Consider the following 27,972-nt stretch of genomic DNA (forward strand, 5'->3'; position numbering starts at 1 on the left):
TATTGTGTGGGCTTCCAATGGGTCGCGACGTGCCGTTGGAAGCCCACAATAGAAACCTCAGCCAACGCAGTTGCTGGCTAGTGTAGTGTGCTATTCCTATATCTAAAAAACATTGCGCTCTCGGCTAGGCCATTGGATATATATAGAAAGCGTTGTGTTTGGATGGGCATCTAATTCTTCCGAAAGAGGTGCACTTTGCGAAAGAGGACCACGTGATTATTGAGCTGAAATCGAATTCAGGTTAACTTCTGCGTTCATGAGTCCTCTCATGGCGTAGTGGTTAACGCGCCCCAACTAGAGATCGGGGAGTCGTGAGTTCGATTCTCACTGAGAAGACGTGTAACTTTTTCGCAAATCTTCACATCAATTTGTCCCATCTAATCCAATTGCAATTATGTAATGTTTAGCTTTTCGGTAGTTGTTAAACTTCCACTCGGCTGGTTGGCCGTAAACCACGATTCATAATTAAAACAAGTATTTATCGAGCAACGGACTCATGTTCCGTAACCGGTCGTTTGAGAACGTCGCGACCCATTGGAAGCCCACACAATAGAAACCTCAGCCAACGCAGTTGCTGGCTAGTGTAGTGTGCTATTCCTATATCTAAAAAACATTGCGCTCTCGGGCTAGGCATTGGATATATATAGAAAGCGTTGTGTTTGGATGGGCATCTAATTCTTCCGAAAGAGGTGCACTTTGCGAAAGAGGACCACGTGATTATTGAGCTGAAATCGAATTCAGGTTAACTTCTGCGTTCATGAGTCCTCTCATGGCGTAGTGGTTAACGCGCCCCAACTAGAGATCGGGGAGTCGTGAGTTCGATTCTCACTGAGAAGACGTGTAACTTTTTCGCAAATCTTCACATCAATTTGTCCATCTAATCCAATTGCAAATTATATGTAATGTTTAGCTTTTCGGTAGTTGTTAAACTTCCACTCGGCTGGTTGGCCGTAAACCACGATTCATAATTAAAACAAGTATTATCGAGCAACGGACTCATGTTCCGTAAGCCGGTTCCGTTGAGAACGGCGACCATTGGGAAGCCGCATATGTCATAGAACCTCAGCCAACGCATTGCTGGCTAGTGATGTAATGTTTAGCTTTTCGGTAGTTGTTAAACTTCCACTCGGCTGGTTGGCCGTAAACCACGATTCATAATTAAAACAAGTATTTATCGAGCAACGGACTCATGTTCCGTAACCGGTCGTTTGAGAACGTCGCGACCCATTGGAAGCCCACACAATAGAAACCTCAGCCAACGCAGTTGCTGGCTAGTGTAGTGTGCTATTCCTATATCTAAAAAACATTGCGCTCTCGGGCTAGGCATTGGATATATATAGAAAGCGTTGTGTTTGGATGGGCATCTAATTCTTCCGAAAGAGGTGCACTTTGCGAAAGAGGACCACGTGATTATTGAGCTGAAATCGAATTCAGGTTAACTTCTGCGTTCATGAGTCCTCTCATGGCGTAGTGGTTAACGCGCCCCAACTAGAGATCGGGGAGTCGTGAGTTCGATTCTCACTGAGAAGACGTGTAACTTTTTCGCAAATCTTCACATCAATTTGTCCATCTAATCCAATTGCAAATTATATGTAATGTTTAGCTTTTCGGTAGTTGTTAAACTTCCACTCGGCTGGTTGGCCGTAAACCACGATTCATAATTAAAACAAGTATTTATCGAGCAACGGACTCATGTTCCGTAACCGGTCGTTTGAGAACGTCGCGACCCATTGGAAGCCCACACAATAGAAACCTCAGCCAACGCAGTTGCTGGCTAGTGTAGTGTGCTATTCCTATATCTAAAAAACATTGCGCTCTCGGGCTAGGCATTGGATATATATAGAAAGCGTTGTGTTTGGATGGGCATCTAATTCTTCCGAAAGAGGTGCACTTTGCGAAAGAGGACCACGTGATTATTGAGCTGAAATCGAATTCAGGTTAACTTCTGCGTTCATGAGTCCTCTCATGGCGTAGTGGTTAACGCGCCCCAACTAGAGATCGGGGAGTCGTGAGTTCGATTCTCACTGAGAAGACGTGTAACTTTTTCGCAAATCTTCACATCAATTTGTCCATCTAATCCAATTGCAAATTATATGTAATGTTTAGCTTTTCGGTAGTTGTTAAACTTCCACTCGGCTGGTTGGCCGTAAACCACGATTCATAATTAAAACAAGTAAAATAACAAAATTAAAATCTAAAAATGAAACCATTTGCATTTTTTACTTAACGAAAGTATTCGGGAAATAATGTTGTCTTTTTACGGATATTTGGTATTAGGGCAAATGTACCATTAGTGGTGCACCTAAGCGAAAACTGCTAAAACATGGTGATAAAATCAAAAATTATATGATTTTAGCGTATCAATCGCTAGATCTCAAATCCTTCTATCATTCAAATGTATAAAAATCACGATTCATTTGAAATTTCCCTGCAAAAAGCCTTGCACCAACAATAGGAACACTGTTCCTTTAGTGGAGGTATGTTTTAAAAATGGTTCCTTTAGTGGCGCAAACCATTGATTTCTTATGGGACCCTCCACTATGGGTACTGATGCACCACTATAGGTGCAAAGGAGCAAAAAATTTAAGCAAAATAATTGTTTAAAATAGGTTTATGGTTAAATTTTATGAATGTTTTTCGATAACTTGTATCATTTTCACATCGTACATCATAGAAAAATATCACATAGCCATAAAAAGTGCGAAACATGTCAAAACACACTACCTCCACTATTGGAGCTACCTCCACTAAGGGAGCGTTTGCCCTACAATATTTCAATTGCCGTTCATATATTACAGAAAAAGTGATCATAAATGTGAAGATGCAGTTGTTAACAATGCTCAATTCAGTGCGCATCGTACCTTCGTGCTGTGCGTACACGAATTCTCTCTGCTCTTGGAAGTTTTCTTAAAAACTACCTAAAGCAATAAAACAGTACTTTTCAGTGCTACATAAACAGTACTTTTCAGTGCTAAAATTAAAAAACGGTACTTTTCAGTGCTAATAAAACAGTACTTTTCAGTACTATTTTTTCTATTGATCCCTTTACGATCCTTGTTTGGACCCGTTCCTCCAATTTTTCGTTGGACCCGTTGGCGAAAGCTAGTGGTGGTAATCCTTCTTGGACACCGTCTTGGGAAAAAACCTCTCGAAGGTCACGTCTTTCTCGTTTATTAACTAAACATGGTATCAACAACTAACAAAAGAAAGGGTGAATCTCTGAATTCACTACTTCCTTCCAAAAAAGTGGGTTTTAAAACTGTCACTACACGTGGCAAGAATGGGAGAAAGGACGCTTCCCCGGAATGCGAAGTTTCTTCCAAGGGTGAAATGAATAATTGTATCGAAATGAGCAATCAGTTCGATGCTCTAGACAAATTTTCCGAACACCAAATCGAAGCAGCCTCTAGCCCAGGCTCTTTGATTCAAGTGAGGAAGCAAAGAGTGCCGCCTATCGTGGTCAGTTGTTCCGAATTTGGGGGATTTAGGCAGGAGAACTTGAACTCCATTAGGGAAATCAAGGTTTCCTTCCAAATCGCAAAGAAAGGAGACTGTCGCGTTTTGCCGGAAACTCTTAAAGATCGTGAACTTCTTCTCAAACATCTTGAAGAGAAGAAGCACAAATTTTTTACTTATGACGACAAAACTGAACGTTTGTTCAAAGTTGTCTTGAAAGGTCTCTCAAGTGACTACAAGTCACCTGAAGAGATCAAAAATGGAATAAATGATTTACTTTGATTTTCCCCAGTCCAAGTACAGTGACCCCACGCAGTTGAATCACCCACAATTTATGAATCAGCTGATTTCAAAAGACAAAATTATTATCAAACTTGTCACAAAACATCACAGAATTATTTTTACACATAGTTTCTTATCAGTAAAAATAATTCTGTGATGTTTTGTGACAAGTTTGATAATAATTTTGTCTTTTGAAGTCAGCTGATTCATAAATTGTGGGTGAATCAACTGCGTGGGGTGACTGTAATCATTATGAAAAAGAGAACCCAATCTGGCATTGTTCGGAAAGGGCTTTCTCAAGAATATTATTTAGTTCCCTTTAACAAAAAAGAACTAAATAATATTAAAGCTTTAGAAAAAGCTAAACTTTTGTTCGATGTTCGTGTGACGTGGAAACATTTCCAGAAACCTGGAGGAAATTACCAGAACCCCACTCAGTGCCGTCGGTGCCAAAAGTGGGGTCATGGTACAAAAAATTGTCGCATGGATGCTAAATGCATGATTTGCGGAGGTTCTTCTCACGCTAAGGACGTCTGTCCTGTGAAAGAAGATACCAGAAAGTTTGAATGCGCCAATTGCAAGGGCCCTCATAAAGCTAACTTTTGGGAATGCCCTTCACACAAAAGGGTCATTGAGGCTCGTTTCCGGAATTTGCCAGTTAGAGTATCGAGCAATGCTCATTTTTCAGTTAACGATCGCTTGATCATGAATCATACCCATCAGGAAGATCATAATCATGCTCATTCACAAACAAATTTTAATCCGTCGGGTAGCCGTTCGAATCTTTCAATTTCGAATGTATCTACCCACGGTAAATCCTTTGCCGATATCGTAGCAGGAAATTCGAACTCCTCCCCTGTTCGATCCATGGGTACCCATTCTACTTGTTTCAAATCAAATGTAAAAAACCCTACCGCCACAGGTAACTCCGCTTCTTCGTCTACCGGAAATTCTAATGGGAAATCACATGACATGTCTGCCTCTGATTTTGATTTTCTAACTGAACTCTTCTAGAAATCCATCTACGATTGATTTGGTCTTAACCGACTCTAGTCATCTTTGTAGCCAACTGATTACTCATGCTGATTTTGATTCTGATCATGTCCCTGTTACATTTCAAAAATCCCATGAAGCGATTCTTAATCCTATCAGCTCCACTTTCAATTATTTTCGAGCCGACTGGAATATATATAAAACGTATGTTGACTCTAATCTTGATGTTAACATTTCTTTAGAAACTAAGATTGATATTGACAATGCTCTTGAAACTTTAACAAATTCCATTGTTGAAGCCCGGAGCATTGCAATTCCAAAATGTGAAGTAAAATTTGAATCCGTGATTATAGACGATGATCTTAAACTCTTGATCCGTCTTAAAAACGTGAGGAGAAGGCAATTTCAACGCACTCGCGATCCTGCTATGATAATTATATGGCAGGATTTGCAGAAAGAAATCAAGAAACGTTTTGCTCAATTAAGAAACAAAAATTTTGAAAATAAAATTTCTCAATTGGACCCTGGCTCTAAGCCCTAAGCACAATTTTAATTTAGGACTTACTAGTTCAATTGAAAATGAAGTTACTCAGGAGTTCGAAAATATTCTCAATCAAGAGAACGTTTTCGAAAATGCCTGGGAGACTGATTTGGAAGAAGTGAAAACTATTATTAAAAAATTCAAAAATATGAAAGCTCCTGGCGATGATGGAATTTTCTACATCCTCATCAAGAAACTTCCAGAAAGTAGCTTATCATTTTTAGTTGATATATTTAACAAATGTTTTCAATTAGCATATTTTCCTGACAAATGGAAAAATGCTAAGGTTGTTCCAATTTTAAAACCAGACAAAAATCCTGCAGAAGCTTCTAGCTATCGTCCAATCAGTTAAACTTTTTGAAAAGGTTATTTTGAACAGAATGATGGCCCACATCAACGAAAATTCAATTTTTGCCAATGAACAGTTCGGATTCCGCCATGGACATTCGACCACTCATCAACTTTTACGTGTAACAAATTTGATCCGTTCCAACAAATCTGAAGGCTATTCTACTGGTCTTGATCTTCTAGACATAGAAATAGCATTCGACAGTGTTTGGCATGAAGGTTTGATTGTAAAATTAAAAAACTTAAATTTTCCAACATACATTGTTAGAATAATTCAAAGTTATCTGTCAAATCGTACACTTCAGGTTAATTATCAGAACTCCAGATCTGAAAGACTTCCTGTAAGAGCTGGTGTTCCTCAAGGCAGCATTTTGGGACCAATATTATACAATATTTTCACATCTGACTTACCTGAGTTACCTCAGGGATGTCAAAAATCTTTGTTTGCGGATGACACAGGCCTCTCCGCCAAAGGACGAAGCCTGCGTGTCATCTGTAGTCGATTGCAAAAAAAGTTTGGATATATTTTCTTCATACTTGCAAAAATGGAAGATTTCTCCTAATGCTTCCAAAACTCAACTAATAATATTCCCACATAAACCAAAAGCTTTTTATTTGAAACCTTCAAGTAGACATGTTGTCACGATGAGAGGGGTTCCAATAAATTGGTCAGATGAAGTTAAGTATCTAGGGCTCATGCTAGATAAGAATTTAACTTTCAAAAATCACATTGAGGGCATTCAAGCCAAATGTAATAAATATGTAAAATGTATTTATCCCCTTATTAATAGAAAATCAAAACTTTGTCTTAAGAACAAGCTTTTGATATTCAAACAAATTTTCAGGCCAGCCATATTATATGCTGTACCAATATGGACTAGCTGTTGTAATACCAGGAAGAAAGCTCTGCAGAGAATTCAAAATAAAATTTTGAAAATGATTCTGAGACTTTCTCCCTGGTATAGTACCAATGAGTTACATAGAATATCCAATGTTGAAACATTGGAACAAATGTCAAATAAAATAATAAATAATGTCAGGCAAAAATCGTTACAATCTTCTATTGCCACGATTAATGCGTTATATGTTTAAGTTAAGTTAGGTTAAGTATATTCAAAGCGTTTTTTTTTCTCTTATAAGCAGGTGAAATCAACTCACCTGTAAAAAATCTGAACTGCTACGGCAAATGAAATGTAATATGTTGTTAACAAAATGTTAATTAAATCTTAAATTTGTATTACCAAATAAGGATGATAGTGTTGTCTAATAACACAGAACACCTAGATATAAGAAATGAATGTAATGTTTGGAATGATACTAATAAAGAAATTAAAAAAAAAAATGCCCAATTCTCGATTTTTCCACATTTGCTTCAAACAGATTGCTTGTTGGTTGACATTTCCCAAGAACAATTGGTAGCTTTTAAGATACTTACGTGTTTAATACAAGCTGCATAGCAGCAACCATTGCTGAACAAATTTTTAGTTGAATCATTAATTGAATAAAATTTATTTCCGCTTATAAAAAAGCTGTTATTCCACTTGAAGTTTGTGTTTTGAATACGAGCTGAATAAACCTACGAAAATGCAAATATAGTAGCTTTTGTTCTACAACACATAAGAAGTTTAACAATTGACTGATTAAAAGCTTCTATAGGTTTTAGCTATCATTTTAGTAAAATATTGAACATTTGATTAACAACAAATCGTACAAAAGTTTCAGTGTCTCATACTTAAAATGTTGACCAGCATGATTAGTAAAACTTAAAAACAATGCGAATAACAGTATATGAGTATGCTTTTATTCAAGCAAAACATATCATGTCTTTTTATGTTATTTTCAAATGTTTTTCAAATCAATTGGATTAAAAACATCATAATTTAAATTTTTCAAATGTAGTGATCATCATCTGTGACGTTATTGATATCGGAAAAAGTTACTAACCATAACATGTTTAATGATAATCGAAGTATACATAATAATTTAACAATAATTACATGAAAGTGGTTACCCAACTAACAATCCCGAGTCACAAATAAACATGCATATTTAATTATTGTTGAATAATGGTGACAGCTGAAAAAATACCCTAAAAAGAGCTGAGACGATGCTATTTAGATCCAAATTTAAGACAATGTTCACCATTTGTCATTGGAATGAATAATAGTAAAATCAACACTTATTAGACTTCTCCAAAGAATCTCTGCCGACTTGTCAAGATTGTTTTACTAATAAGTTGAACAAGTCATTTTTCCTTGTATTAAAGAGCCAATATTCCACCAAACAAATATAATTGTACAATATAATATAACAATAAATATAATATAACAAATGTACAGGAGACGAACTAACGTTTTGGTTGCTTTGCACTTCAGCTGTTTCCATGCTTAACATGAACATGATTTAAAGCTGAATAGGTATTTTATAAAATCTTAATACAACATAGATATATCATCCGAACAGTTAATCCAAAGAAGGCCAAAATAACGATTAATAAACGCATTGTTCAGCAACAAATAAGCCTTACAAAAAAGGTCACAACATAGCCAAATTTTCGAAAATTGGACAAAATATTTAAAAATTGCGTTGTATTGCTAATGTATTACAATGTTCAACTTACTAATACTATTATTATTTATCTCTATTTGAGTGGCTTTTCGCCCTTGGCGAATTCGTCACTAACTTACTAATATATAAAAACATAATGGATACAATAATAACTGATGCTTTCTTAATACAATTATTCAATTATGTTTAGAAAATATTTTGAATCAGTCTTCTGATATAGGATTATTTTGAAAAACAAAAAGAGCACATTTAGCATACAAATGGTTGAAATATACTTTATATTTCTATAATGCTTAATGTATGGAAAAGTACGACAAATAATTAAAATATTAATCTAATAACAATATTATATATGAAATAAATGAATTTTAGTATAGTTAGATGAACAATTAAATTAAAGTTTTCACAAGTTGAAACTTGTTATCAAATTTGATTAATCATTTCATTCAATTTTACTTTGTGAATAAACTTTATTTTGACCAGCATTGACATAAATTTTCTCACTGTGCGCTATAAACAGCCGTCTAAATTCAGCTCGCATCAGTACTGAACAGCAGCAGAAGTAATGCGCTTGTTCAGTTGTTGATCAGCATAGCACGTGTTGATTAGACATTGTTGAACAGAAGCTCAAGCATGATCAATGTTCAACTACAAGAGGTTTATATTGGGCACTGGAAGACTGATATATGAATTCAAGGATGGCGCAGATGGCAAGGTATACCGCTGACGATGGGAAGGTCTCGAGTTTGAATCCAGTATCCGGGTAATTATTGAAAGTGGTTATTAATTCATAGTAAAAATGTACGTTGCATTTGATATATGCGATGTTAGCGATTTTTAGTCATTAATTTGTTTTCAATTAATTTTGTGGCAGTTGAATAAAAGCTGAGATAAATGCTTATAAAGCGAATTTGAAGTTGTAGAATAAAGTCAATATACAACGACACGCTTTATAATTTCTCCAAATTTGTGTGAACAACGCCCAAACAAAGGTTTCACATGGAAATAATTAAAATGTTGTTAAACATAATGCTGAATTAAACTGCAATAATGTTGTTTGTTAAATTAGCGTTGTTAAATTAACAGTCCTTATTAGGCTGAGTGAAACCTGAATAAACATCATTACAATATATGATTACATTCACTGAATGGTAAGTATCCTAATAATTTCGCCAGATTTGCTTGAACAATGTGTGCATAGCAGCTGCAAAGTAATATAATAAAGCAACTATTCAGTATGTAGTTGTGAAAAATTGCTTAATAAATGATTATAAAAAAGGCAAATGTTTTTTGGTTTATGTTCCTCATGGTGAATCATTCTGTGTTAATATTGTAAACAGTTATTATGGTTCCATCTGTTTGACTGAATTTCAAGCATGTTCAAGAGCCTTCTAAAATACATAACATATAGAATTTTTTTCTTGTTTTAGTTAATTTAGAATCATCAATATACATGTCATAATTCATAAAGGAGCTCGAATAAACTTGAATAACAAAACTAAAAACGTAGCTTTCAAAAAATACAGACTGCCGAATATTTTAATAACAAATATCCGTAACAAGACAAAATGCAATCAACTCTCACGAAATTTCAACAGTAATGATTGTGCAACTAACTTGATCCTGAGTGATTTGTTTAAAAAAAAAATAAAAATAATTCTACAGATGGTTTCTTGGTGGATCCATTTCTGTTCTTTTTTTATTTATGTGAAAAACATTCCCATAATCTCCTATGTTTTATTACTTAAATATTGCATCACCTACTGAATAAACAATAGGGTCCTAAAGCCCTGTCCCAATTTTAGTGCCAAACCCTTAAGTTAAACAAATGTTTACTCAATTTTCAGTGTTTCTCGTTTGTTTAAGCCCAAAAAAATTTTTTTTGTGTTTTTGTTGGATTTTGTTTTCCGTGTCCCTTCCGAAATGTCAGATAGGAACAACCTCAGTGTTAAAATCAAAACCCCTGTGGTGTTTTTGTCGACTAAGCGAACGTCAAACATGATCAGAAATGTCAAGGTTCATTTATGGACCCAATTTATAAATAAAAGTTTAAATATGATATAGCCGTCATTTAAGCAGGAAAATTTTAGGACCCTATTTAGTACATAATAAATAAAATGTCTGTTCATTTTATTATGAAAGAAATCGTTTTTAAGGAAAATGGGGCAAAAATAGTCATATAACTATATGCTTCAACTATCTCCCATCAATGAGGCTAATGGCGATCGATCATTTAGATCAATATCCACCCAAACTATCGCATATCGTTTGAAAATGATTGGAATTTGTGATATAAGAAGGTAAGTTATTCACAATATTTTACATAAGGGGCTGTCCATTTTACACAAGTGTCGGATTGTTTCGCGGTCTTCGGCAATATTCTTCATCGTTAAAATACCTATCGAGGTCTATGTTCAGAATTTTTATAGAGGATAATGGGCGACCTCTGGCGATTTTTCTTTGTAAAAGTAAGTTTTCCCATAGCAAATCCCATACAAACTTTGAACGGCTGGCACTAAAATATAGTTTCTCCGATCGAGCTGAAATTTTGCACAGTTGTTATGGGACCTAAATGCAATCCAAAAAGTGGACTGTAGCGAGAATCTAAATTTTGTCCCACACTATTGAACATGCCTCCGTATCGAAAAAGGATGATAGAGTCCTCAAAGCCACGTTAATACGTTATTTACCTGAACAGGGGTCTTGTAAGCCGTTTAGTTCTGACATTCACACCGCAAAAAAAACAAAATCCGCGAAAGTTAATTTTCGGTGCATTCCGGGAAATAGAATTCCGAGAAATGGGTATTGGTGAAATGGGTCATTCCGGGAAATGATTTCCGGTAAACGGCATTCCGGGAAATGCCATAGAATCGTTCTAACATCTATTTTCTGATATTGAAAACAATTGAAATTGAAAAAAAGGTTAGTTACTAAAGACCTAGAATTGAGATGAGCGATTCTCGCCAAAAACCAGGCCGCCATCGAGTGACGAGTGCCATCAATGCAAACATCATTTTTCGTACAACAAAGAAACAAGTTTTCAATCGTTTGTTTTTTTTCGAGTCGAGTGAAAAATAGGAGTATTATTTTGAGTGATAAGCTCTGGTGGGCATCTTGAATTTTGACGCCATTTTGATTTTAAGTAGTAGAATGATTTTTTCTCCTTGATAGCACTCAGCATGTCGAATTTAGAGGCTACCAATAAAAACAAGGCTACTTATATTCTCCTTATTATTATTCTTCATTTTCCTGACGTTACGTCCCTACCGGAACCGAGCCTGCTACCCAGCTTTATTAGTTATAATTACAGGTTATTAAATAGGATGTTTTTATAATGCGATTTTTGATAACAGAATATCTTTGTATTCAGGAATATAGAATAAATAAATTCAATAAATGAAAACTGTCCAAAAACATAGATTGAAATAAACAAACATATTTTTTAAACCATATGCAATGTTGTTCATTGAATGAAGCTGATAGATTATGCGCGTTGGGCCATTTGTAAATATTGTGTTTTAACGTGTAACATTGCCAAACGTATATTAACTAGAATAGAAATCTTAAGTTTTTGAGCAAAAACATTCCTTAATTTTATGAGCCAGCGTGACATATAGCGAAATTTAAAGATGAGAAGCAGGAATGTGAACGTAATGCCGAAACGCAGGTGTGTCATTTTGAGGTTGAAAAATCGGGCGGCCATCTTGGATTTTGACGCCATCTTGGATTTTAGCAGTTGAATGATTTTTTTACCATCTCAGCGCTCATCATGTTGAATTATGAAGCCTTCGTTAAATATAAAACAATCAGATTTTTTCTTTCTTATCTTATCTCAGCTGTTCAACTGATTGTTTCTGTCAATGGTTTAAGACCAAATAAATGAAAGGATTAATGCTATTCCTCAGTTCGAAGATATGCAGAAGAATCATTCAGGTAGAAAATAAGCGTTAAAAAATCCTATTTGATAATTTGTTTTTATAGCTAGTTAAGCTGAAGGACTGGTTCTGTTCCAGTAGGGACGTAACGTCCGGAAAAAGAAGAACAAGAAGAAGAGTAAGTGTGGTGGTAGCATTAAAATTCAACATGTTGATTGCTAACGAGGTGAAAAATTCATTCTACTACTTAAGACCAAGATGGCGTCAAAATCAAAGAGGGCCGCCAGATTTTATCACTCAAAATAATACTCCTACTCTTCACCTGACTCGAATAATACACCAAGTTTTTGTAGCCTATCTAACGCAATTTTTTCTCAGCTTTCTAATATGGTGATCTCAAAATTCAAAACGAGCGGTGCGCTAATGGTGAAAAAACGATTGTTCTAACAAAATTCAAAGTGGCGGCCAAATTCAAAATGGCCGCCAAATTTTTTTTAGTCTCAGATGAAAGCTATATCCTTCCTCTATACGATGCCATTAAGTTTTCTATGTGTTCCAAGGGAAATATGAGACATATCACGTGAAGAAATATCTAAGATTTATCAAATAGAGCTTTTTCGCAAACTGTTTAGCTAGCTGGCGTACGAGGGGTCCACCAATTTGAGAAAACCGAAAGGACCACCCTCAAGTTTTATCGAAAACAGTGACATAAAATTGGAATTCTAACAATGGGTGCCGTTGGCGGCCTGGTTTCAGCGAAAATTGCTCATAATAAAATTCATGATCAAATGAAATAATTGATATCTTTTTCTATGAATTTATAACACTGACTTATAGCAAATGAAGCAATATTTCCATGCCAGGTTTGGAATTGCATGTTATTTCAGATGAAATTTTAAGAATTTAACAAACATGCATCTCAGTTACTAAAGGGCCCACTACTAGCAATGAAACCCTATATAAGATCTATAGTTTTCCATTCTTTTTGCACACACATGAACAGTCCAAAATCACTAACGATGTTTTGTAACACAGCACTTTCTTTCGAGGCCTTTGATGATAGGTCAAACATCCTATATTTCCAAACATGTTGATTTAGTCCACATCACTTTGCAAAACAAAAACTACACTCCACTGTGTTATATTTCGTCGATTTCATGCGCTTTTTGAATAGCGCCCAAACCGTTGGTTTTAGCGATAGTTCGGAGAAGTTTCTTGGTATATTAAAGCGCATCTTCTGATGAAAAAAGTTTTGTGATCAATCCACCTAGCAGTGAGATAGAAAAACTATTTTTTCAAAACATTTAGATAGACATATGGTGTCTTCGGCAAAATTGTGGAATTGGCAATTTGAAACATATTTGAAACAATGCAAAAAGCGCATGAAATCGACGAAATATAACACAATGCACTCGTTAACCATCGAATTCATCACTCGTTCTATCAATACTCGATACGTTCATAGCCCGCTTTGTTAGCTTCGCAAAAAAAACTGTACGTTGAGCTCACCTGTTGTGTTGGAAATTGGATATGTAGCGCTGCTATCTGCTTATTAAATTTTGATTTTCATACACTATTAAACTTTGAAAACACTACAATGCACTACATCTAACTTTATTTTCCAAGGTTAGGCAATTTCGTTATGTGTTTCAACATATAGCTGCCGATCGTTAGAAATCGTTGATCACGTTTTCGTTGGGTTTAGTAATCACTGATTCAATTTTTGATGCTCTTCATTATAATCCATCAATTTCACCAAAACGAATATTAGTTGGCCACTATTTGGTTCAAACAATGCGACACCGTATATTTGTTTGCCGCCGAAACAACTACTCTCTCTCTTCAGCAAGTCTAGCTATAGACACAGTCTGTGAATATTTATTTCGCTTCAATTAATTCAAAAATTAAAATTCTGATTTTATTTACGAACAGTTACTACTCTGGAAACCAAGAACATGCTTCAAGTGATCATACTTTACCACCTACTGGATACTTCCAAACACTTCGGAATAAATTCCTAATTTCACTAAATTTTAAACCTCAAATTCGAGTTAGACCTAACGGCATTCAACATGTGAATCGACGCGACATTTTAGTTTGCCTTGATTTGTGTATCACGTTCCATAAATTTATCAGGAGCACCTTTTGACCCGACCGTACCGATTACGCACTCGACACCGACTGACTTGATTGGACCCGATGGTGGTCGGCTTTCCAGTAGGATATTTCTTCACTATATATCGAAGCACATGGTATACGATAGATTGATATCTATCTGTTCTGTTGCCGGTGGATACACAGGACGGATACAGCAATAGTGGGTATAGTGAACTCTGGATGATGGACCATTATGTGCGAAATACTACGATAATATACCTTTGATGAACCATTGCATTCGGAAAAGCTCCGTTTCATTTCCGTATCAGGACGATTGTATAAATAGACAGACACGATTTGCAAACAAAAAAGACAGATAGGACTCGATGATAGTGTGTCGGTACGGCCGAATTTGCTGTCCGTAAATAACGAGCGCACAGAGGCTAAATTTTTCAGAAATAAGTATTAACAGTAATGATTTTCAATCTACCAATTTTAACGCATAATATACCGCACTACTGTTTGTTTTCAATAGTATGTTTCAATAAAATAAACATATTTGTACCATACAAATTCAAGTTTATTGGAATCCAAAAAAATCTTGAAAGTGTGTCACTACCCATCACAAGTATGAAATTGCGTATTGAAACACTCATACTGAATATTGCCGCACCTTGAAAAGTTTAGCATCACCCTAAAATATTTTTTTTCTGACTTTATTAACGAGATTTTTAACCCTGGGCTAGTTCATCTCGGGACCAACGGCTTTACTTCCCTTCCGAAGGAAGTTGTCACTGAAATTTTCAGTAACTATCTCGGGGATGGGATTCGATCCCAGGTCCTCGGCGTGAGAGGCGTGTGTTCTAACCACTACACCAGGTCCGTCCTAAAATAAATCTTATCTCTTGATCCTGAGGTTCCATCCAATACATTTTTGAGATCATCTATAAAAATACGGTTTGAAATTTAAAAAAGTTTGAAAATAAAATCCATAAAAATAGTGTTCTGTGAATTTTTTAGCTCTCTAGTTGGTGATTTATTGGAGGACCAAAGATAATGTAGATTTATATGGAAATTTCTATGGAGAACATATGAAAAATGTTCTAAACACATTAGTACTGGAATGTAAAACAAACTTATCATCCCATAGTGAAAGCTCATTCACATAGTAGGGTTTTATACCCCATTCCTGGCACTATATGCATAGCTTTGACTTGTTTGGTCCTTTACAATTGAAATGAACTGCTTACCTGATAATTTATTCCTTTATGATTAAGTTTAGAACTTCTCCTTTCGACAAACAACATATAATTTAACTAATATTCCACAAAAACCCTCATTCGAGCAATTATAAGTCACAACAACTTGAACCAATTTACATCACCTCGAAAAATTTTTCGGCACGCAATGATTCAGTTTGGCAGTCTGTTAAAAAGCACTAACACTTAGAAACATTGAAATGTGTATTGGTCGCAACTTAGGTATGAAAATGACAACTAAATCCACTACACCACAAGCAGGGAACCAATATGGATAAAGGGCGTACCATTGTTGTTTTTCTACTATTCCTAACGGGCATATCTCATATTGTGAAATTGAACCGATTTCCGTCATATTTTATATTCATAGGGTAACAGCCCAAATTGAATGAGAGCTTATTACAGATTTAATCACCAAAACCGTCAGCGAAATGCATATCAACATCAAGACAATGAGTATATCACGTTTTTTTGGCTTCTGATTCCGTTTCTGGCGCTGTTCATATTGAATAACTCTGTACAAAGCTATTACCGTCAAGCTACCATTTACCGTGATTTAAGAAAAATCTACACTTCAAACAATTAGGGGAACTTACGTATTCTCGGCAGTCTAAGCCGATGCCGCGCTTCTTTTGTAATGATCTCGGACATCAGCAGATGAATTCCGTGTTTGTCTGTTTACATTTATGCGTTACTCAATTTTGTTTTTGAAGTGCATTGTAACAAAAACTACTTCATTTCATCAACAAAACAATAATTTGTGAAATTTGTATGGATATTCTGTAGAAATCGGAATATGTGCACGATGAATGGAGTCCGCACGGTGACTGGTGACTTAATGGTATATGGCTGTTTAGGAAACGCAATGCAAGACCAGTAAAACAACTTTCAATTTCTTATTGCACGTTTCATGCATAACCATTGTAATAAAAGTGTTATTTATTAGAAAGCTGCAATCACGGATAAAATATTACTATTATTACTGCCTGGATTTATTCAGATATGGTACACAAATTATTTTACGCTTAACTTCAATTCTTTTGCATCTCCTCATCGTTTGTCACGCTTTGTGTGATTGTGCTACTTTTCCCAGAATGTCGTTTCCCCGAATGTCGGTTCCCCGAACGCCAGTTCCCCGAATTACCCGTTTCCCCGAATGCCATTTCTCCGAATGACCCGTTTCCCCGAAAAGTGGAACAGTTCAAATTGGCGCAATTATAGTTTTCAGTGGCAGGATGATTAATGAGAAAGAACGATAAGCAATCAAAAGAAGGAGGTATTTGGTCATTCTTGGATATACCCATGTTGTCAAAAATGCTGAGGACTATAAAACTCGTAAGAACCGCTATTCAAATAAAGAAGGGTGCATATCAGATGACCAGTACGTTCAGCACCCTAAAATGTATAAAGATATGACAATTATGAGTTCCAAAAACTTTTCGGGGAAGTGGGATATTCGGGGAACTGACATTCGGGGAAATGACATTCGGGGAACCGACATTCGGGGAAAAGTAGCACAACCGCTTTGTGTATGTCTTCTGAAAATATTTTGAAATTTCAATACAGCCGATGCTTGTTATAACGACATTGCAAAGGAACGTCATAATAGAGAAAAAATATAACATGGAAATATATTCCAAGCGAAAAAACGCTATAGAAAGCTTTCGTCACTATAAAAGTTGTCGGTAAAACAAGATTCAACTGTTTATTACTTCTTTATTAGGTAAACGGACAGTAAAAGCTGAAACAAAATTATATGAATCTATACATTTTTTTCTCTTTTTGATATCTGGTAACGTTGGATCGCAATGATTACTATTAAACAAAGGAAGGATATTCTAAACAAAATTTTAAAAATATCCAACAGAATCCCTAACGAAACCTGTGTAGAAGTGATAGGATTTTTTTGTACTACAGGTCGGACTCGATTATCCGCAGTATCAAGTTTTTTTTCTATCCGGATAATTGAATCACTAAAAGAAAAATTAAATCTGCGATAAAAGAACTTAAATATTTTTTTTTTGTTGTTTAATTTATATGATGCAGTGGCGTAGCCAGAAATTATTTCCTGGAACATTAGGGGTCTTGAGAAGAAAACAAATTTTTAGACCAGCATACACAAAAAATCCTTTTTAAGACCCACCTTCCCATACAAAATCACATATAAGTACTCCCCCGTTTTACCAAATTTTCCGAAAACTTCCCTAAACTTTTTCGTCACACGAACACGTCGGAACCCTTCAAGAAGACAACAGTGAAAAAATTGTGCAAATCGGTTGTCCCGTTCTCAAGCCTTTTCGTGACATACAAATACAAAGATTGCAATATTAAAAAAAACTCAAATTTGTGCATTAAATCTTTAAAATAATATAAAAAACTTACTCCGGATAATCGAGTCTAAAATTCCGGATAATCGAGTCTAAAATTCCGGATAATCGAGTCCGACCTGTATTTTCAAATGTGAAACCTTAGATGAAAATTCTAAGAATCCGTATGGAGATTTCACTTTAGAAAATAACTCCAAAATTATATGTAGGAGTAATTTATGGATGAAACGTTAGAGATACTCCTAGAATAAAATCTTGAGTAACTTAACGAGGAATCTCTGGTCGAGTTTATTGAGAAATTTATGAAAGAAACCATATGAAAATGGCAATCGGAACCATATGAAAAGGAATATCGAAAAATAGGCGTATGAACTTTTAAGGTTTTTCAATAAAAATCCCGAAACAATTTTCTTCAAAAACTGTAATTAAAAGCTTGAAGATTTTCTTAAAGGAATTGCTATGTGTGTTTTTGCAGTAAATATGCAATTAGTAAATAGCAAAATCTCTGGAGAAATCCTGAAATAGTATTTGGAGAAACTTTCATAACAAACTTTGTGAACATTATTAAAGGAGGTTAGATCGAATTTCCACTGTATTTTCCGATGAAAACTCTGAAGAAATACATTTACATATTTCTTGAAAAATCAGTGGAGGAATTTATGGGCGAATCTCAGAGAAAATTTGTGAGAAATCTCTGTGAATTTATGGAGGGCTTCTGAAATCATTCCAGAAGTCATCTTCAGATATATTATAAAACAAAATCCCAAGAAATTCACAGACAATTTTTGCTAGTATTTTCAAATTTCTTTGGAGTTTCTACATCAAGATTCACTACAAAGAGAAATAGCAAAATAGTGACTGTAGAGACATTACTTGATTTTTGCACGAGAAACGCATGGGAAAATAATCTATTTGGGCAAGAGACCTAATGCATCTTAATTTGAAGGGAAAAAAATCTCCAGAGAAAAGTTATTCAGGTATTTCTTTCTTGAGTGTAGTCTTAAAAATGAATGTTCACATTAGTTTATGTTCGAATTATCATTTTGCTAGTTTTTCTTTTCTGATTTTTTATTATTTGTAATGTTTATTATTTCTGAAACAACGTTTTTACTTGTATCTGTGTTGTCTTATCTCGATCTACGAGTTCCTTCAGCATTTGTTGCTCAATAATCAATTTCAATCCTTTCTCTTTATTCAGCTGAATCATCAGTTGTTTCTCCTTTTCCCTCAACAACTTCATCTTCTTCCTTTCTTCTGCCTCCTTCTCTTTTTCTTTCTTACGAATTTCACGCATTTCCGCTTTTTTCTTCTTAAATTCTGTTTGTTGCTTTTTTTTTCTTCAAGAAGCCGCATTTCTTCCAGCCTTTCGGCAGCCGTCAAGACGATATGTGTGCGATTGACATAATTTCTATGCGTTGGGTTGCGCTTTGGAGTTGGCGGAGAAACAAAGAATTCATCAAGCTGGTCTTCCCTCATAGCGTTGGTGCAGTCACGTAGCACAACCAGAGAACTAGCATCTGTTGGAAGTCAAAAGAGAACTAAAAGTATTTTTTATTTACACCAGCTGATCCAGGAATACTGGCCACTATACCTTATACATAAGGTCAATAAGTATTAAGCTCTAAAAATTTCAGATTTTTGTTTTTAATTAATTACAGTTGATTGAAATTTGAAAAGCCTAAAGTGCGCAGAATATGGAGCCTTCACGATACATAAGTTGTTAAAGTCAACCCTCATGAGTCGATATCTGAAGGGATCATCGACTCATGGAACAGAAATGTCTTGGAAAACTCTCTGAGAGGACCGTCCTCGTAATCATGAAATATGGTTTTCAGTATGATTATATGAGTCGATATCTAGTCATGGAACATCGACTCATGTAGATTTCACTGTATAACCTTGAACTACATAATTGTTACAGCTCCTAGCCTAAATTAGTGTTGTAGGCATTAAAATCGAGATCCAAATGAGCACGGTCATTTGGATCTCGATTTAAATGCCTTCAATGCTAATTTCTCCTTATTGCAAAGTTTCAAACTATTCGGTTATGAAAACTCCCCCATGCCAAAGTCAATCATGGAAGTGTCCAAGTAATTCTTTACCCTATATAAACTAACATGAACTAGAGCAATATTTAGCCTCAGTCATAGAATCCCTTCTTTACAAACTACATTGCTCGACTACGAACTTATCTCCTACAACGTGCTGCCTCCTTCATACGAACCACATTACTACCCACTCTCGCATAACAGTCCCATATTCTATGAGATTTCCTTTTTGAAAGGGACTGTTATGTGAGTATGGGCAGATTACTCGGCAACCCTTGGTCGGAAATTATGTACCAGTGCGATGTAAGAGACTGCTTTATTGTACAATTCCGCTCTGTACTGCGGTTTAGTCGTCTTCTTGTGATTATAAGATGAAGATGCATCGGATTCAAACCTCTATTTTTCAAGAGCACAAATCTAGAGAAGTAAACAACCGTTCGTGCTGAAAATTCAATCGATTGATCATCACCAGCAAGTTACCAATCGATCAAGTTTTCAGCACAAACGGTTGTCTGGTTATCTACATTTGTGCTCTATATAAATCGAGATTTGGCTTCGATGCATCTTCACCTCAATTCCCGTCAGCTAGTAGTTTTGTTTTGTCAACAAGATTTCAAGAACCAAACAGTTTTGGAAAGCTCGATTGTAGCTTTCGTCAACAAAACCACTAGCCGCCGGGAATAGCTAATCTCTTACATTATAGAACTGGTAACAAAATGAGGACTCACCTGAATGGCGATGCACACAGAGATCGAGTGACTCATCCATTTATGCACCAAGCGTGGGACCATTCGAACCCCGCAACTGACCAGAAAAACTCGCCTCGCAGTCGTCTATCATTTCTTCGTTTGCCTCCATCTGATGAGCTGAAACAAGCATGAAATCTCGAAAACTTATTCATACAGGCTCAAGTCAAAAAAGTATACAAACTTACTTTATCGATCCTACGTGTTAAGCAGGCGGAATTCTACACGTACCGCTCTGTACCAACTCAAATTTTCACTTTCAGAACGTTTAATTTCCGGATTTACAAAACGACGAAAGTAACGTTTTCAATTTTCGCAACCTAACCACTACTTTCGCCGCCCCGCTGTATGGAGAGACAAAGTGACTTAACCACGAATCAAAACAAAACACTACTTGAGCCGATTTTACACTGGTAGAAAAACGTCGAAAGTAACTGAATGAAACGGCTTATCATTTTCTTATAATTATTTTTGTGGGAAATAATAGAAACTACCTAGTTTTTGAACGTGAGCTGAGTGTATGCAAAATTTGAGCGAAGTACACGGCAACAAAATGTAAAAAAAATGATTCATTTTAAAACAGTTTTAGAAGATAGATTGTGATTTTTCCTAATTAATTTTCTCAAAACCGTATAAAAGTTACTTACGTCGATTTGAAAAAGTAATCGAGAAATGTTTTAATGCATCTGTGTCTGATCTGTATCTGATCCGAACAGATGAAATTATTGTTTAAGATATGCTTACCTGGAATAAACGGTAAGATTTTTGAGCAGGAACCTAAAACCTAATCACTGCCGAGATGCCGCTCCGAACTTTACGGCGCAGAAACGAAATCAAAACAAGAGTTTGACAGATGGCTGAAAGCAAAGGAGCCGAAAAATAGGTGTGCTGATTTTATGTTGCCTTTGCATTCACACTTTGAATGTTCTTCAATTCGGTTTGCATGACGTCATTATTACGTTTGCGTTATAATGCAATGCGAATGAAGGGGAGAGAAAATCAACGTTACCATACCTTCCATCGAGGCTTCGGCAACGCAAAACAGGTTGGCCCTTTAAAAATCTATTCGTTTTCTTTATTGCATACTAACAGACTCCGTGTACACGCTAAGAAAATATTATACTAGATGGCTTAGATACCATTCTAAAACCATATTCGGTCTATTTACTCAGTGATATGCATTTTAGCGTTTTAATCTTGGCTAGCATAAACGGGTTTTATATTGATAAATGATTATTCAGAAATTATGCATTAAAGGCTTATAATCCTAAAATTCTGTGCTATGAATAAAATAAACCATTTTTCTTTAATTAAAGTAAACAAAGAACAGAAAAATGTGAGAATGTGATTTTACCATGTAACGCATTTATTTAAAGTTCTATCTGATGTGCTACCCATTGCTGCTGCCAATCTGTTCCTGTTCTGATTTGGTCAGAATCCACCATTTCCAGCATATTTGCCGCAAATCCGTCTTGCTCACGATGGCCGGAATGGATGAGGTCTCCCGGATAATGAACTGGAATAGTGACAAAATGATAACAAAATTCCGAAATAAATATGATAAACGAACTTACCTCCATTCACCGCTTCCTGCGGCAGCTTTTTTTGTGGAAAAATCTCCTTTAAGGGTGCTGTTTCTGATGCAATCTGAACCGGGAAAATCACGGAAAGACCGGCATTGTGACGGCGAAGGATGATCTACTCCTGACACTTTTTATACACATTAACACATTTCTATTTTTCTTTCTTACGATTTTCACTTGAGTCACAGCTCAATAAACTCAGATTGGCATGACACTTGGTGTTAGAGTCCAGTAATTTTACTATAATTGCGAAAAATGCTTAAGAACACGTTGTGATGTTGATTCTGATCTAAACAAAATGGTACTTTATTTTGAATAAGTCCCAAGAGTAGCGTGATTCATCACATAAGCATGGTGAAAAATAATTCGCGAATAAGCATGATGAGGTATAAAATATAATAACTAGGTGAATAATTTTTAAGATTCTATGAACATAAAAGAGCATTATAGTGAACAAATATTAAATCGTACACTAACTAGTATTTTCGTTCTTCTCCGTGTATGGATACGATAAAGTGTTGCCAAACTTTTAATTTTGAATTCCAAAAATAATTTCAAACCCAATTAAATATTTTAGCAAAATTTGATGGAAAATAGCTAAACAAACATATTTTTTAAGCTAAATTAACCCTTTAATACCCAAATTTTTATTTTCGATTTAAGTATTATTTTTCGTTATCTAAAATCGTTCTGAACACGTTTTGGGCATTTATTTATTTTTATTCGCAAATGTTTAAATTTTGGTTTTTGATTTTTATAATTTTTATTTTTGAACATCCCTAGCTTTTTTCATTTTTTCTTGAAGCCTTTTCTAGTTGTTGATTTTTGGCAACAATAAAAATTTAAATTGTTACGGTTTTTTTTTAAAATATTAAATATTTAATTTTTTTTCGGAGCGTATTTTATTTTCCGTGTAACTAACGGAAAAACAGGTTTGAAATGATTTTAATACCACCAGGCTCTTCGTTTGTGATAGGTTAATCGTAGAAAAATATAAAAGGTACGATTTTTTATATTACACGTTGAATGAAGCCCAGGCATTTGTAGGTTATATAAGAATGCAATTTTTCAAACAATTTCTAAAAATACAAAAAAGTTTCAAAAGTCATAAAAAACTTTTCTTATATGCGTGTTATGAGTCAAGGTATAAGCCAAAAATAAAATCATTTTGATTTGCGAGCTACGAAAAAATACACAAAATTCCAAAGTGTACCCCGTCTAAAGGCGGGGTTGGGTATTAGAGGGTTAATATCAAAATTTAAGTGTTATGATTTGAAATACATTTCTGTTACTGTTCTTGTCGTTGAAGCAACTTTCTGACTTTAAAGAAAAGATTAGTTCGTTCAAAGACCGTAAGATTGACAACACTTTTGGTATGGAAGCTACGGTGCCAAAGTGATTCTTGTTCGATAAAATTAGGCAAAGTTTTTAACTATTTAATCGAATGGTTTCCCAATTATTTTTATATAAGTAAGTGTATGGAATGTGAGTAGTGATATTGTGATGTATTCTCGGCTAGTGATGAACGCAAAAAGGTCATACAAAGCTAAGTTTTGCCGTGTTTTATGTTCCTCATGGTAAGTGAATGTAAAAATGTAAATGTGGAAAGATTAATTTCGGCACTCTAAAACTTGGGCATGATTGTGGAGTGGAAAATAATATTGTTTATTTGATTTTTTTTTTGTAGAATTTGTATTTGATACACGTATTGCCTATGTAACATTCGATGCAAAAATAGTTCATTGATGAGGAAAAAATATGTCAGTGTCTGTTGATTATGTTGAAACGAAGAAATTTTAGATTTTATTCATAGAGTGCCGGGAATCGTTCCAAGTGCCGAAGTAGTTCTTTACCCTATAATAACATTTCATAACCTCTGCTGAGAATAAGGAACATAATTGAAAATATACTTTCATAGCTGCCTATTTGCCTTTTCAATGCTGTGGACAGCAAGTTAATTTGCTCCAAACTGACTTGCGAAAATTGACTCGCAATAAGTCAAAATTTTTTGTCATTGGTGACTTTAATGCCAAACAATGGTAATGGAATAATTCTCAAAGTAATTCTAACGTCAGAATTTTATTTGATGAGTGCTCTTCAGGATATTTCTCAATTCAATACCCTGATAGCCCTCTTCTAGAAATCCATCTACGATTGACTTGGTCTTAACCGACTCTAGCCATCTTTGTAGCCAATTAGTTACTCATGCTGATTTTGATTCTGATCATGTCCCTGTTACATTTCAAATATCCCAAGAAGCGATTCTAAATCCTATCAGCTCCACTTTCAATTATTTACGAGCCGACTGGAATATATATAAAACGTATGTTGACTCTAATCTTGATGTTAACATTTCTTTAGAAACTAAACTTGATATTGACAATGCTCTTGAGACTTTAACAAATTCCATTGTTGAATCCAGAAGCATTGCAATTCCAAAATGTGAAGTAAAATTTGAATCCGTGATTATAGACGATGATCTTAAACTCTTGATCCGTCTTAAAAACGTGAGGAGAAGGCAATTTCAACGCACTCGCGATCCTGCTATGAAAATTATATGGCAGGATTTGCAGAAAGAAATCAAAAAGCGTTTTGCTCAATTAAGAAACAAAAATTTTGAAAATAAAATTTCTCAATTGGACCCTGGCTCTAAGCCCTTTTGGAAATTATCTAAAATCTTGAAAAAACCTCAGAAGCCTATAGGGTATCCGTCCTATTATGGAGGACTTAAGCACGGTGTTGAAATTAAAATCGTATTGCAGTGTCCAAAATCTAAATATTATAGTATTTTGCAATGTTAAGTGTTAAAACTACCCTTTATCTGGAGTATAGTGAAGTAAAAAAGTAATTTTTGGAATCATACATACAATTTTTGACATAAATCTGAAGCTCTTCCTCTGTCCTATTATTGCGGTAGTGCCGTCCTATTATTGTGGTATACAAAAAATCATAAATTTTATTACATTCAATATACATTCAATACCACACAATGTTCGAGCATTGAAATTATGCTCCCTCCATGTTAATGACACTGCACGGTACTGTCAGTTTGTGTGACTTTGGACCTATCTATGAGGAAAACTAATTCATTACTATATGTCCGATTCGAAAACAAATTAACAGAATCGAATGATTTTCTGACAGTATCGTCTCCTCTTTCGTTGTAGGTGGATAATGTTAAAGTGAATAGACAAGTTTCTTCCATCTAAGACTACTAGTCGCTATATAAGAAATGAATTTGTTGACCTAAGTATAACCTACAATTTCGATGCTTTTAAAATATATCCCACTAGCAACACAATTTTAAAGGATTGCTTCCTTGCGATCATCTTATATCTTAGTTGTTCAACGTATTTTTGGCATGTGTTCCGATGTCCAGTCAGTTTACGTGATTTTTTGGTAAAACATTGTGTTTATTTGCAGAATATTTGTAAATAAGAGGAACTACAGGGTAAAAATAAACATAAACCTTTTGTTTGACTAAATAAATGTATGAATAACTCAAAATTATATCCCTAAATAGTATACTAATAATATAATCAATATTTCCAGCAATTACATTTAAAATGACTATTGAAAAATCGATTTTTTGAATGAGATTCACAGATACCGCAATAATAGGCATAAAGCTATTTTCATTGTCCTATTATTGCGGTATATGCTTTTTCTCAAAAATATAGAACTTTTATTCAAAATTCAATATCTATCATATAACTACATCCATACTGAAATGATATACCCGCTACATACAATTGTTTTGGTTCTAAACTTAAAAAATAAGCTCATGAAAACCCGCCCATAGATAGAGAGACTGGTTAAAAATATAGGCTTTTCTTGATGCATCATTTAAAACTGTTCTTCCAACGATCAAAATCGTTTAATTTTCAAAGCATTCATCTGATACAGCTTGGGAATACTAAAAGCTTTCATCATCATCAATAATATCCATAGAAAATAGAGTTTTCGATAAGTAATGGGGGTCTATTTTTTATACCACAATAATAGGAAATACCGCAATAATGGGCAAATTACCCTACCGGCATTGAAAGAGGAAAACAAATTATTACTAACTAATTGCGAAAAAGCTAAAAAACTTGCTATGCAGTTTGAAAGTGCGCACAATTTTAATTTAGGACTTACTAGTCCAATTGAAAATGAAGTTACTCAGGAGTTCGAAAATATTCTCAATCAAGAGAACGTTTTCAAAAATGTCTGGGAGACTGATTTGGAAGAAGTGAGAACTATTATTAAAAAATTCAAAAATATGAAAGCTCCTGGCGATGATGGAATTTTCTACATCCTCATCAAGAAACTTCCAGAAAGTAGCTTATCATTTCTAGTTGATATATTTAACAAATGTTTTCAATTAGCATATTTTCCTGACAAATGGAAAAATGCTAAGGTTGTTCCAATGTTAAAACCAGACAAAAATTCTGCAGAAGCTTCTAGCTATCGTCCAATCAGTTTGCTTTCCTCCATCAGTAAACTTTTTGAAAAGGTTATTGTTGATGACGCCACGCCTAACTGCGACCTTACTACACCGCTGAGTGCGCCAACCACACCCATAGATTTAAAGGATCGTACATCAAGGGGTGATCGCATTGAAGGTCAAAAGACACAATAACGAAGCGTAGGTGCAGAAGGAAACAAATGAAAGTGAAATCGATATTGAAATTTGTTGCTATTACTTAAATCTAATTTGATCATACTTACATTCTAATTTAATTATATTTTTTGCCTAAAACGGTAAGATCGGTGAATTTGAGAACCTAATATGAATTTGAACCTATACTATACTATATACAAACAGGAATTGGATTACAATTAATGAAGAACACTACGCCATTGATATATTATATTATTGAATCTACGAGGTTCCAAGTTCTAAATTAAAATACGTCGTCATCAAGTTGTTGTGCGATAACGAGAGGTTACTATAGTGAGTATCATATACAGTTATTTTCGTGAACTGAGGCTAACGTTTTGATTTGCACTTCAGGAATTTTGTAACTCGTCAATAAAGTACCGTTTTAACAAAATTGGGCTTTCTCGTTTCTTATCGCCAACAAATTTTTACAAAATTCTATAAAGGACTAAGGAATGGCGAGTACAAAGTCCAGCGGTAGCTCCCACGGCCGACGAAACGACGCTGTACACATTGGTGTAGCCGGGGTAGGAAATACGGATATTAACAGCAAGAACCATCCGGAGCAAAAGGAGCCGGAGACGACGGGACAGTTGGAGAACGTTGCCCAGACTTATTCAAATACAGCGGGGCAGACAGTATCACAGACGGTAAACCAAAAAGCAAGTAAGTCTCAGTCAGAGGTCATCGCTGAACCCCCTCTTAGCCAACGGCAACAGGTTATGCCGACCAGAGTGGTGAGTACTGAAAAAGGAGCTATTCAAAAGTCTCACGGGTTACAAACCGTAACAACGAAAACTAAAGATCCAGTCAAGGTCCCCCATGCCCCCATTGTAAACGTGCCCCTAAGACGAAATCCTCCGCGTCGCGTCCGCGAAAAGATCGTGAGTAGTTGCGGGTTATGCGTGGAGGCCGACGACGAAAGAATGGTCCAGTGCGACGATTGCGAAACGTGGTATCATTTCGAGTGCGTCGATGTGAACGAATCAATCGCCGAAATCAGTTGGGTGTGTCCCGGATGTGCACACGTGACCATAATAAAGACCCCCAGTAGAAACCGGAAATCAATTTGTGATCCAGTGAATCCGCCCTACAACGATGCCGCTTCGAACAAGTCCGCTGGTAAGTCCAGTAGGCGCAGTGACGTTAAACGAAGAATCGAGCTGCAACTGCAAAAACTAGAAGAAGAGAGGAAATTGCAGTT

The 27,972-nt window shown here is 35.3% G+C and overlaps 1 protein-coding gene across 6 annotated transcripts in view; it reads right to left on the reverse strand.

The window, feature by feature from the left end:
- Nucleotides 1-21,361, reverse strand: part of LOC5574477 (tyrosine-protein kinase receptor torso) — a 198,415-nt gene extending 177,054 nt beyond the window's left edge. Inside the window, exons 1-2 of one of the 6 annotated variants that reach the window (XM_021843938.1) lie at nucleotides 14,043-14,274; nucleotides 13,573-13,931 (exon numbers count right to left, since the gene is read on the reverse strand). The gene's annotated coding sequence lies outside the window, so the exon portion shown is untranslated. Of the gene's footprint in view, nucleotides 1-13,572; nucleotides 13,950-14,037; nucleotides 14,275-15,410; nucleotides 15,518-21,284 lie in introns of those variants that run through there. The other 5 variants (XM_021843936.1, XM_021843937.1, XM_021843935.1 and 2 more) reach the window with 5 other exon arrangements.
- Between the last annotated feature and the right edge of the window lie 6,611 nt (nucleotides 21,362-27,972).

This window comes from Aedes aegypti, chromosome 2 (assembly GCF_002204515.2).
Source record: "Aedes aegypti strain LVP_AGWG chromosome 2, AaegL5.0 Primary Assembly, whole genome shotgun sequence".
Lineage (NCBI taxonomy): Eukaryota > Metazoa > Arthropoda > Insecta > Diptera > Culicidae > Aedes > Aedes aegypti.